Source organism: Erythrolamprus reginae, chromosome 8 (assembly GCF_031021105.1).
Source record: "Erythrolamprus reginae isolate rEryReg1 chromosome 8, rEryReg1.hap1, whole genome shotgun sequence".
Lineage (NCBI taxonomy): Eukaryota > Metazoa > Chordata > Lepidosauria > Squamata > Dipsadidae > Erythrolamprus > Erythrolamprus reginae.
This window is the reverse complement of record NC_091957.1, coordinates 33,392,970-33,405,971: the sequence shown is the minus strand read 5'-3', so window position 1 is coordinate 33,405,971 and position 13,002 is coordinate 33,392,970. Positions and strand designations below refer to the sequence as shown.

The window sequence follows — 13,002 nt, the reverse complement described above, 5'->3', positions numbered from 1 at the left end:
CATGGAAACATTTAAGGCAAAATTTCAGAACCAGTTGACAATGAATGCCACAGATAGGGCTGCCTCTTAGAGCATGTTAAATTTTTCAACTTTTAATTTCCAAACTTTAGGGATGCTCAAATGCTGTGATATGCTTGGGGATTGTAAAGCTATTTTGGTAACTTTAACATAATTTAGATAAGTAACTACATAAATATCCTAACTTCTTAACATTTTTGTATTGTTTCTAGTGCGTGTCAAATTTTTCAACTTTTAATTTCCAAACATTAGGGATACTCAAAATTTGTGACACACCTTGGGGATTCATAAAAATGGTTTAGTTACTTTAATGTAATTTAGATATGCGTGGTAAGTAACTACATAAATATAACTTAAAATTCGTTTCATTTTTCAAGTTCAGCTGTTTTTCTCTTTTTGTTAAATGTTATTTTGTTTTGAGAGTGTTCACATTGCTGGCCTCGTTTCCAGTAAATGTGATATCTGATTTGTAATGGCTTTTAAGAAAAGAACAAGACCGGGAATATTCACTCCCATGAGCAACCTAATTGGGACTGGCAGAGACTTCTTCCTTCCATCTGAACTCCAGCATTGTGAGACATTCTCAGATATGGCCTTCTATTAAGAGAACAAAGTAGCAATGATGTTAGAAACCACCCAGCAGCCAGTCTTGCAAGAAACACATATCCAGAAGTGCTTGAAAAGTGGGAATGAGCAAACAATTCTTTTGGGATCCCTGTTGTAAATTCACAAGCAGCAATCTTGAACAAGATCCAAGAGAACTGTGATCAAGTCAAAAACATATCTCTTGGTAAAACTAGATGCCAAAGAGACTTTCACTGAAATTTGACATCTTCAAACAGGATGCAAGTGTCAAATTGTTCTGTGTGCCGAATTTGGCTGCCTTGCTGGCTGCAGAACAGAAGTTCACATTATCTGTACCTGCCCTAAGGAAATGAAGATACCATTGAAGGAACTTGCTTTCATTAAAAGTCAAACCCACAAGATTGGTTCTTTTAGATTGTACCAGATTGATTTGCCAGATGTGCCCAAGCAGAAACGACTTAGCAAAAGACAAAAGCGGTAAGGCAGTGAGAGACAGGCTCACTAAATATAAGCAGAGAGGTATTCCAAACATTTTGATACTGACGAATGAAATAATTATCTCTTATGATGGAAATAATGGACTGATGAAGAAGTTGAAGAGGAATGTGATGGAAGTTATGAAGAGGCCTTTGACCAGAGGTGTGAAACTTGCAGCAGGCGAGCTGGATGCATCACACACTGCCGTGCCCATCCTGTTTTAGTGAAGGGGAAAAAAGTTGTGATGCATCATGTGACAAGTTCATTGATGAACCGATGCAAGTACCACAGTGGCCCCGTCATGCCCAATTAACAGAGAGATGTGTGAAACGGGTCACAGAGGGATCAAGAAGAGTGTAGGCTCAGGAGAAACGTGAGGGTTATATCAGAGGCCAAGAAGCAAGTCAATGGCTGATGTCGAAGAATGAATCAAAACAAGGCTTGATTAAATTCTCTTAAACACTTTTGTAACTTGGATATTCTCCATTGTGGTGGATATAGCATCCAGAAATTGTTCAACTCCATCTGCTTGCTGATTGGACTGAGTTTGTCAAAAGCCATTTGGGTCACGCCTCTACTACCCTTTGTCAGCTTTTTGACTCAGTCGCTCAGCTGGAATGGCTGTGCCAACCATTTCTCCTGTTTTGAGATTGAGCATTTCTGGATTCTATATTCATCTAATTTCCCATTTCATGGGATCGACTATTTAGTGAGTTTGGCAGCTGACTCCCTAACATCGGTGGAGTCGCTGGCAGTTTTCCCTACAGCAGCGCTTTGGCTCTAGCTGGCTCCTCCTGCTGCTGGTAATCAGCAGAACTGTCTAATCACGCTTCATTATTAACTAATTGGTTTGGGACATTGACCTTAATAGCGTGATTGTCCGTGGAGATAGTTCCCGCAGTGAGACACCTGGGGAGAGGAGATTTCCTTGCGTGATGAATTGGTGGTTAGAGCCGCCATTATATGAGCTGCCTGTCACAGGCATCGTCATTAGCATCGACCATTGTTCTGAGCTGTCAATGACAGCCGCGGATTTAATTGTTTCTCTCCCACCACATTCGGACTTGGGAGCTGCTAAAAAATCCTCTTTCTTGTTATATTGCCTTCCTCTCAGTGGACGAAGGACTAGCCAGCCGAGAGGGAATAGGGGCTTCGGTCCTGTTCTTATTTGAGTGGCCTCTGCGCTCCTGAACGCAGCAGTGAGCCGCCATTTTCAACACCGAACGCAGCAGCTTGCTGGCAAGGTGCCAAACATTCCTGCGGCATTTCGATTGCCAACTGATCTGGCTAGGGACAGCAGCGAAATAAGCCACATTGCTAAAAATAGCACGGGTTTGATCCTCCACGGTGTGTTCTTGTTTAAACAGCAGCCTCATTCTTCGGCAGTTTCTCTCTAAATGTAACAGCAGCTAGAGCCAGGGTGGCGCAGCAGGTAGAGTGCTGTACTGTTGGCCACTGAAGCTGACTGTAGGTGTGTAGGTCAGCAGTTCAAATCTCATCACCGTCTCAAGGTTGACTCAGCCTTCCATCCTTCCTGGGTGGGTAAAATGAGGACACGGATTGTGAGGGCAATAGGCTGGCTCTGTTAAAAAGTGCTAACATGTTGTAAGCCTGAGAAGGACGGCATAAAAATCGAATTAATTAATTAATTAATTAATTAATTAATTAAATAAATAAAAAAGAGAGGGGGTGGGTGGGTGGGCGGAAGAGAGGGCCGTTGGTGCCTTATCAGCTTGGTTATACTGAGCCATCAAGCCTGACTTCTACACTCCCCAAAATGGCGGATCACGCTGCCTCTAGCAGCTCCAGACATTCTAGGAAGGATAAGCCCCCTCAATCACAAGAGGCTCCTTCCACCAATGGCTCCAAGCACCACAACCAAAGATTAGCTTCCCCCCAAAAGGTCCAAAGTGACCCAGAAGGCTGAAAGCCACAGGAATAAAGCATTGGACAAATTGTGTGACGGCTGCCAAGCAGCAGAGCTACACTCACGACTCCACAGGAGACATAGTGATTACATCTCTCCCTCCCACCCACTCCACCATCACCTGAAAGAGTGACTAGTGCTGCCTCCCACTTGGATCAGCTAATTCCAAGTACAGATGTGGATGTCGGGGGTAATTTGCAGGACAGGTCACCAGCATAATCAGGTACTTGGTCAGCGACCCATCCACCACTACCTTCATGCCTACGGCTGCAAGTCTCAGATCACAAGCTGAGCAGGATGTCTTCACTCTGCAAGCCTTTGTGGCCAAGACTATTAAGCAACGTTTTTGCTTTCGGTCTGCAGTCTTTCCAGCACCCATTTCCTGCAGCATCAGTGCTTTCAGGCCACCTGATGCAGGCCCCTCACAGTACCCACCCGAAGACAAAGAGCTCTCTCACTGTCAGGGCTCCTCGGGAGCATCCCAGGAGGACACTGCATTCAGTCTGAGGGGGCAGTTTCCCCAGGACTTAAGAGTTATTGGAGGATGGGGGATTATTATTTTATCAAACCCCATTTGTTGGCCTGTTCTAGCTCCATTTGTTCTGGTCCCTTCCTGTTCAAAGCACATCAAGCGGCGACGCTCCTTCTGCCGACACTGGGGTGGAAAAGTTGGAATGCACCCAACCCACTCTTTTCCTACAAAACACCTGAAATGGAAACCATGCCCGCACCTCAGCTCTTTGTGGAGGTGGTTAAGTCTCAGCTTCGTTGACCTGCATTGGGGCCCAATCTTTCCAGCCCGGAAAAGAGGGCTACACAACATAGCCCCCAACTTGGACAACACCCTGCACCTGCTGTTAGTGGGTGAGCCTGTCGCAGCGTTACACTGAGCCTTGGCAGGTTCCAGGTGACCCGATGGAAACCTTGCGACTGGAGGACAGACTCTAGGAGCAGTCGCTCCAAAAGGTCCACCTGGCGGTTGCATGGGCTATCAAGGTTAATAGGACTTCCTTAATTTGGCTCAAGTAGATTCAGGACAGGTCTTCACTGATGGACACCAGACTGCAACAGGGGTCTTAACAAGGTCATTGCTGTGTTGCAGTTATCAGCTGATGCTACCCTCAACGTGGCTAGGTTTTCCGCAAAATCCATGGCTTCTACGGTTGCATCCAGGCGCCTGCTTTGGCTGAAAAATTGGCAGGCGGTGCCCACCATCAGTAACACCTGGCTTGGATCCCTTTCTTTGGAGACAAACTCTTTGGAGAGGCTCTGGACTCATGGCTGATGGAGACCAGGGGTAAGCGAAAAATCCTGCCATCGTTTTCCTGACGTATGGAAACACGAGCAGCCCCATACTTCTGGTGGCCCTCTTACTGACCCCAAGAATCAGGTGCAGGGTTCCAGCACACTCAGAACTATTACTTCCAAGGGCAGAATCAGCAGAAGAATAGGCCGGATAGGAGGGGCAGGCAATATGGATCCCAACGACCCTTTCGAGGGGGGAGGAAGCTGTTCTTTCAAGTGCAAGAAATGAATGCACTCCCAAGCACCGCATCGGAGGCTAGCTGGCCTATTTTGCAGACCGGTGGGATGAGATCACATCAGATGCCTGGGGCAGAGAGACCATCCGATCAAGGTCTCTCGCTAGAGTTGCTCTCCACTCCCCTGAGGTTTTTTCTTCGATGCCCTGTCTCCAGGGAGGATCCTGATTTATTTATTTATTACTTATTTATTTTATTTAACTTCCATGCTGCCCAATTCCAAAGGACTCAAGGCGGCTTACAACAATGTAAATTACAAACAACAAGAAAAAGAAGTCAAGAAAAAAACAGTCTAAATTCTAAAACCGTAATTAAAATTCATAAAAAACAATTCAGCAATACACATACTTGCCATTCATACAGATTCATACATGCAGTCAAGCTAGTGGTTGATTTAGGGCCCCCAGGCCTGCCGGCATAGCCAGGGTCTTCGTGGTCTTACGAAAAGCCAGCAGGATGGGAGCAGTATGGACATCAGGGGGGAGTTCATTCCATAGAGCTGGGGCGGAAACAGAAGGACCTCCCCTGCGGTCCCGCCAACCTGCGTTGTTTAGCTGATGGGACCTGGAAGAGGCCAACTCTGTGTGCTCATCGCCCATGCAGTCAGCTATCCAGGACTTGCTGGATATCCATGCCATCGAGGCTGTCCCCTGAGGTTCAACGCGGAGAGGGATTTTATTTGATTTCATTTGTTGTGCCCAAATCCTCAGGGGGCTGGCAAGCTATTCTGGATCCTAAAAGATTTAACTGTTTCATTCAGTATTAGCGATTTGTATTAGCGATTTAAGATGCATTCACTTAATTCCGTTCTGGAGGGCATAAGAGAGGGTGACTTCCTCGCTTCTGTCGATTTGACAGAGGCATATCTGCATGTGCCCATACTTGTTTTCCACAGTCCAATCAGCAAGCAGATGGAGTTGAACCATTTCTGGATGCTATATCCACCTCTCTGAGAAGGAACATATCAGGTAAGACCGACATCCAATTTCTTTCTGGTTAGCTTGTGATTGCATGGATAATTAGCTAGATAAGATTTATGCAGTAAAAAACTAGCATGTGTAATTTGGGAAGATAATAGTATTTGAGTTACAAGAGCCTTTTCTGGTGTTTATGATCAGATGTAGAATTGCCATACCCAGCTAAATGTTATGCAATTGGAAAAATAATGGCAGATTTGAATTATTGATATAAAAATACATTTTTAGAACCCCTCACTTAAAAAAAAAATACCAAAATTAATTTTTACCCCATACTTCTGAAAGGAGGGTGGATACACATGAAACACTTATCTTCCCATCAAAGTAGTATCTATTAATCTACTTACATTTGCATATTTTCAAACTGTTGTGTGTTACTCGGATCTTGAACGTTGGCGGTTAAATATATCATTTTAAGTTTTTGAAAGTGCTGTTAAATTCTAAATTAAACATGAATATCAAAAACTAGATCAGCAGGATATAAATCACTGAGTAAGATTATATGTTACAGTAAATTTACTTCAAGCAAATTTTGTTCTAATGTAGATGTCCTGTAAAATTGAAATAGGGACTATAAAGAAATCTAGATTTTAAATTCATTTATTAAGTTGTAAGGAAAGGAATTCCTTAATTGCATAACTCTCGGTGGGGAAATCTCACTTAAAGCCTTATTGTTGAGAATGTATGCTTGGCCTCAGGCAGAATTAATATTCTAGTGGTGTGTATATCCTGATTATTTAATATAAGGGCTAATCATTTGTTATGGTGTGAAGAATAATAAGAATGATTATTTTGTTCATCCTGCCCAAAACTGATAACTAGAGATTATTATATTTTAAAGGCTTTTAAGTTGCTACTCAACCAGACAGCTTCTGGAAGCGCATTCTGTAAGTAGGTTAGGTGCTGAATGGATCAAAACATGGGTTGAAGGTCTGGAAGCTGGAGGACCAGCCCTGTAAGCCTTGAAGTAACTCCTATATAATCTGTAAAAACTATCATAATACAGTTTTGAACTTAGAAAAAAGGAAAGATTAGTAAACATGATTGTAGGTAATCATGTTATCTTTATTTTATTTAAATGTAATTATAAACCAAAAATGGTATACATTTAGCTTTCCCCTCAGCTCTCAATCCAGTTTCTGAAGGGTGGCTAATTATAGCCTTCTTACTTGCCCAAACCTACATATCTCTGCACTAATCAGTACTTTCTTTACCATGATTTATTGAACAATCTAGAAGTGGCTTAGTGGGAGACCCTATAGTAGCTTAGTTTATGTTTCACAAATTGTATATTGGTAGTCAAATTTCTATGTATTTCCTGATCTGCCAGCATTGAAATATGTGAGATGAGGCAAGCCTGAAATTCTGTACTATCTCACAGGAGAGTGACACCTATTATATGGAAGAGTCTGTTCCAGCTGCTGATACCTTTTTGTTGACAGACTATTTGAATATTTGCAAATAAATAGGAAGTTATGAAAAATTACTAGTGCTTGCAGAAAATAACTATAGCCCACCTTCTTTTAAATTAGGCTTCTTTTTACATTGTAAAGTAAATTGTCCGATTCAAATTCCTACTGAAGTATTTCAAAATGCACTATTAATTTCAGCATTGTAAGAAAAAAATATTTATATTAATTTGCTCAAGATTGTTTTGTTTCTTTTTGGATCATAGCTGTGATTGGATGTTGGGGATCATGTTGGCGATCCTATTTTTATCAGCAGCCACACAAAAAAGTGCTGCTGAGTTTTATCCAAACCAGTCCCTTAGATTTTGAAGGCATGATGTTCTTCTTTTGCCTGGACCTCATTTGCCCTCACTTTCTCCCTGGAAGATTAAGTGAAGTATGGCGTATTTTTCCAGGTGTTGCATCACATGTCCAAAATAATACTTTTGCTTTTTAATTATTTTAATGATTTCCCTTGGATGCCCTTGATATAAGGTGGCTTATCACCTCCTCATTTCTGATTTTGTCAACCCAGTGTCAGGCCGAAGCCATCAAGTGGAGTGAGAGATTTTGGCCTGCCACAGCATAAGGGGGGTTGGGAGGGGTAGTGAGTAGTCAGTGGGAAAATTACCAGACACAACCAAAGATTCCTTTCTTCGAGCCAAGGTCACCGTTTGTTCTGCCTTAACTGAAGAGAAGAGGACGTTGATAAACTCCTGCACACGGACTGGCTCTCATGATGAACTTGTGGGTGTGGGGATGTAAGGTGAACTTTAACCTAGGTGGGATTCTGGGAAGTATTCAGAATTGGAATGGCGATGGCGTTAATAAATCAAGCTCTGATTGAGAGAATAGGACTGGGACTTGATTTATTTCTCAGGTGCTACTTGGAACGCTGACACCCAATTTATATGTAACGGGCATCTGTAAATCCACAAAAAACTAATATATTTAGAGAAATGGTTTGATATAGCGATCAAGACATCAAGCTAGAAATCAGGAAACCAGGTGTTCCACTCCTGCCTTAAGCACAAAGCCAGCTGGTTGACCTTGGGCCAGTCACTTTCTTTCAGTCCTAGGAAGGAGGCGATAGCAAGCCACTTCTGAAAAACTTTGCCAAGAAAACCACAGGACCTGTCTAAGTAGGTCTCCCAGAATTGGATATGACTGAATGGAAGGGGGGGAAAATCCCTCAAATATTAAATTGGATTGCATTTACTTAATAAAAACTAGGATTGTACAGTAGGAAACTGAATGTTTTAATATGAGAAAAAGGGAAAAATGCAGTTACATATGTATCACCTTGGGAAACAGTTACAGCATGGTCACATAAAATGGTCTCAACTCTTGAGATAGAATAGAGTGTTGTTTATTGGTCAGGGTGATTAGAACACAAAGAATCTGTCTCCCATACATAAGCTCTCAGTCAAAATTTGTATCTCCAAAGAAGTAGCACTTTTATAATGACATGCCCATTGTAAAAAAGCATTTTAAATTATTTATATTTAATGTATTGGTGCTAATAAACAGCTATGCTGAACTTCCCAAGTAACAGATACTGTAAGATGGGTATTTTTTTCATCCAATTTTATTTGATAGTATTTCAAATGAAAAGGTACAGTTAATGAGAATAGCATCCTAAATAATGATTGAGGATGAAATCAAAAGCTGATTTTAAATCAGCGAAATCTTAATTTTTTAATACTTAAGTATCAAATGTCCATTTGATTCTAATCAGAATCAGCTGTTACCATTAGATTAACCTTATTTAATTCCAGCAAGACAACCATTATGGCTTCTGCTTCAATCTAACTTAATTGTTTATTTAACCAAAATGTAGCATATTTAATGGTCATATTGAAATTTACAGTGATCAATCATTTCCAGCATTGGATTTTTTTTTAAAAAAAAACATGATTTGCTCTCCTAATTTATATATGAGAAGACAGCAATGCTAAAGTAAAAATTTACCAACAACATACAACTGTCACATATTAGTTGAAAATGCTACAAATTGCTTTACCCATATTTTATTACATATGTGATAAGAAAATGTCTTAAATTCCAAATAACTGTTATCAGTATTTAGGAAAAATTAATATAATTTGATATATTTTTCTTTAAAGTAATAACAAATGTTTTTTATTTTATTTTATTATTTTATTTATTTATTTATTCATTCATTCAATTTTTATGCTGGCCTTCTCTTTAGACTCAGGGCGGCTTACAACATGTCAGCAATAGCACTTTTTAATATAGCCAGCATATTGCCCCCACAATCCGGGTCCTCATTTTACCCACCTAGGAAGGATGGAAGGCTGAGTCAACCTTGAGCCGGTGATGAGATTTGAACCGCTGACCTTCAGATCTACAGTCAGCTACAGTGGCCTGCAGTACAGCACTTTACCTGCTGCGCCACCCCTGCTCTTTATTTGCCATATACTTTTTGAAAATGCTTTTAATATTTTATTATTAGTGCAATTATATCCTTATGCTTTCCAGTTGCTTTTTGTATACTTTGTGATTAGTTTGAAACAGTGTTAAAAAAATTCCTTGTTTCTGTTCTAAATTTCTAGATAAATCTAAATATTAGTTTTCTTGGTCTTGTTTCCACTAATTGACAAGCGGGGCGAGGTTTGTTCTTTGGCTTAAAAAAGATCAGCATGTTAACTTGATTTAAAATTTTGAATTCCTTTTGAATAAAGAAGTAATGTGGTTGAAACAAGGATAAAGATGCCCACAAAAATACTGAGCCTGTGGGATTTCCTTTATGAATGTGTTTTCATAACAGTCCTAACTAAGGCAGTAATGATGGCTTAGAGTTTAGTTAGTGATGCCTTCAAATGTTACTGTTGTAAAAGTTAAGCTTGATCCATAACTGGAAACTCTACTACTCAGAAGTGGCCTGGCTTAGCTGGACCAAGATGGCTTTTATCAGGGGGGAAATGACAGAAGCACTGGATCCTCTCACTAGAGGAGAAATGAAAGTATTAATGTCCTCTCTGCTTTTTCTAAAAAAAACAAAACAAAACATTGAAAGGGAGAGACAAGGTTTATTATTCAACTATAGAGGTGCCTGATAATTTTTTCCACACTTTTATGGGCTGCAGCATTTTTTTTGAACCTCTTAATGATTTGTTGTCCAAAATTTAACTTCAATTTGGGATTCTTGATTCTTGTGTAGACTCTTAAGAAGACCCTCTAAAACATGAACATTTTGAGTAGCAACATATTCCAGGAGACCCCAGTGAAGGACAAGGGAACCTAAAACCCTTAAAAGAAAGCTCTATTTGTCCCCCCTTTTGTGTGCAATCAGAACTAGGAAGCATAGGTATGTCTAGTGAGAAATAGAACAATGAGCAATGGATTATCCCCCCCTGGACACAAAAAATATAATCACTGGGCAGGGTTTGGAGAAGGCTTTTAAAGCCCTCCGTTTCAAGAGAACAGCTGTGTGTTAGTTGACCTTGTTGCTTTTGTTTTGACAGACTAATACTTGTATACTTGAATCATTTAGATGTTATTTGGCTTCTTATGTTGCAGATTTACTAGCTTTTACTAGAACCATTAGAATTTTTAATATTTCCTTTTCAAGTTTTCAATTTATTAAATGTTTCCTATACCCATGAAATTGAGAATTTACCCAGATTTCTGTAACAAAGTGAAGAAAGGTAACATTGATCCCATTCAGTCCCTATGCCCATGTCTAAATATTGTATAGCTTCCTGCCAAATTGCTTATCGACCAGTCACCCAACGCTTAAGTGGTGTCTTGATACTAATCTCCTCCAAATTTCATCCTGCAAGGGACATTTGCCCTGTGTGCAAAAGAGAACTATCAGTTCTCCAAGCTAGATGTCCAGTCAACGAAGCAGTAGAAGTGATGTGCCGGTGTCTGGAGGCTGTTGGGGCCTGGATGGGTGTCAACAAACTCAAATTCAACCCAGACAAGACGGAGTGGCTGTGGGTTTTGCCTCCCAAGGACAATTCTATCTGTCCGTCCATTACCCTGGGGGGGGGGGGGATTATTGACCCCCTCAGAGAGGGTCCGCAACTTGGGCGTCCTCCTCGATCCACAGCTAACATTAGAAAAACACCTTTCAGCTGTGCCCAGGTTCGCCTGGTGCGCCAGTTGCGGCCCTATTTGGACCGGGAGTCATTGCTCACAGTCACTCATGCCCTCATCACCTCGAGGCTCGACTACTGTAACGCTCTCTACATGGGGCTACCTTTGAAAAGTGTTCGGAAACTTCAGATCGTGCAGAATGCAGCTGCGAGAGCAATTATGGGCTTCTCCAAGTATGCCCATATCACTCCAACACTCCGCAGTCTGCATTGGCTGCCGATCAGTTTCCGGTCACAATTCAAAGTGTTGGTTATGACCTATAAAGCCCTTCATGGCACCGGACCAGAATATCTTCGGGACCGCCTCCTGCCGCACGAATCCCAGCGACCGGTTAGGTCCCACAGAGTTGGCCTTCTCCGGGTCCCGTCGACTAAACAATGTCGTCTGGCGGGACCCAGGGGAAGAGCCTTCTCTGTGGGGGGCCCGACCCTCTGGAACCAGCTCCCCCCTGAGATTAGGATTGCCCCCACCCTCCTTGCCTTTCGTAAACTCCTTAAGACCCACCTTTGCCGTCAGGCATGGGGGAACTAAAACACCTCCCCCTTGCCCATGTTGTTTTGTTGATTGATTGACTGTGTACCTGTTTTTTATATATACTGTTTTTAATGAGATTATTAATTTAAATTGGAACTGGATGGGTGGGCATTGGATTTGGTATTGTGTACTGTACTGTTTTTTATTATTGTTGTGAGCCGCCCCGAGTTTGCGGAGAGGGGCGGCATATAAATCCAATAAACCTAAACCTAAAACTAGATCCAAGGAGTGGCTGGTAGATTGAGAACAGTGTTTACATTGTTTCTACATTAAATTTGCTAAAAATGAGAGCAGTACTGATATACTGTTTCAACTAATTTTTTTATTAAAGGGCCTAAGTTTTCAGGAGGTGCAGTTTACTTCATCAGATGGAGATTAAATGCATTGTGGTGCATGAAAGTTAAGGCTCTTTAACAAAACTCATTTGTTGGAAAAGGTGCTTCTAGATTCATCCTGATTTTTGCCTACCACAGACTAACCAGACTAATTCTTTCTACAATACCTTTGAATTCATAAGCACATCATTGGCCAGTTATCTAGAGTGGCTTAACAATATCCCTTCACCAGGTTTTGAAAACCATGATCATTGATGGTATTGATGCATTGTTTAAATGAAGTTGTGGGAGTGTGATTCATCCCAAGAAAAGCGATTTAGCATTTACAAATAAGAACACTTTGTAATGTAGCATTTGTTTATCAATGGTGTTGGAATAGGTGCAGTATTTTGCCCATAGTAAATTGCACTCCTAATTTTATGGAGGCCTATTCTTTCTAGAATCTGTTAGGAATTCTTTGTCAAATTGTGCTGAGAATAGTAATTGGACAATAACCATTGCATTTTCTCATGGAATTTAACCATAACCAAGGAAACTAGGTCTGTCATTTGAGTTCTGTGTATTGTCTTGAATAGATCTGTAGCTTTAGTTGCATAGTTTGTAGTGTGCTTTTTCTGCAAAGTAGCATCCATGGTGTTAATTCCATTTGCTTTAATCTATAGAGTAGACTGAGATTGACTTTGGGACAGTCACTCACTCACAGTTGAGCCCACTTCACAGGGTTGCTGTGAAGAAAATATGAGGAGAAAAGCATGTTGGATATGTTCGCTGGGTTGAGTTATTTTGGAAATAATGAACGCAGGATATAAATACAAGAATAAACAAACAAACAAACAAACAAACAAATAAGTAGATAAATCTACTACAGGATGACAATCCCCTGCCATATGTTTGAATGGACCAGGTATGTAAAATGACCAGTACAGTACTAAAATGTAAGATCTATAGATACTAATCCTCAATGTTAGGGTGTGTCATTTAATGGGGTGAAAATTAAGATTTGCTATTTTTTTTCAGTGAGGGATTCTAAAAATA

The 13,002-nt window shown here is 40.9% G+C and overlaps 1 protein-coding gene across 2 annotated transcripts in view; it reads left to right on the top strand.

Moving 5' to 3' along the window:
• The window catches only part of ATRX (ATRX chromatin remodeler), a 120,031-nt gene that overhangs the window by 36,118 nt on the left and 70,911 nt on the right, over positions 1-13,002 (top strand). The window lies entirely within an intron of this gene.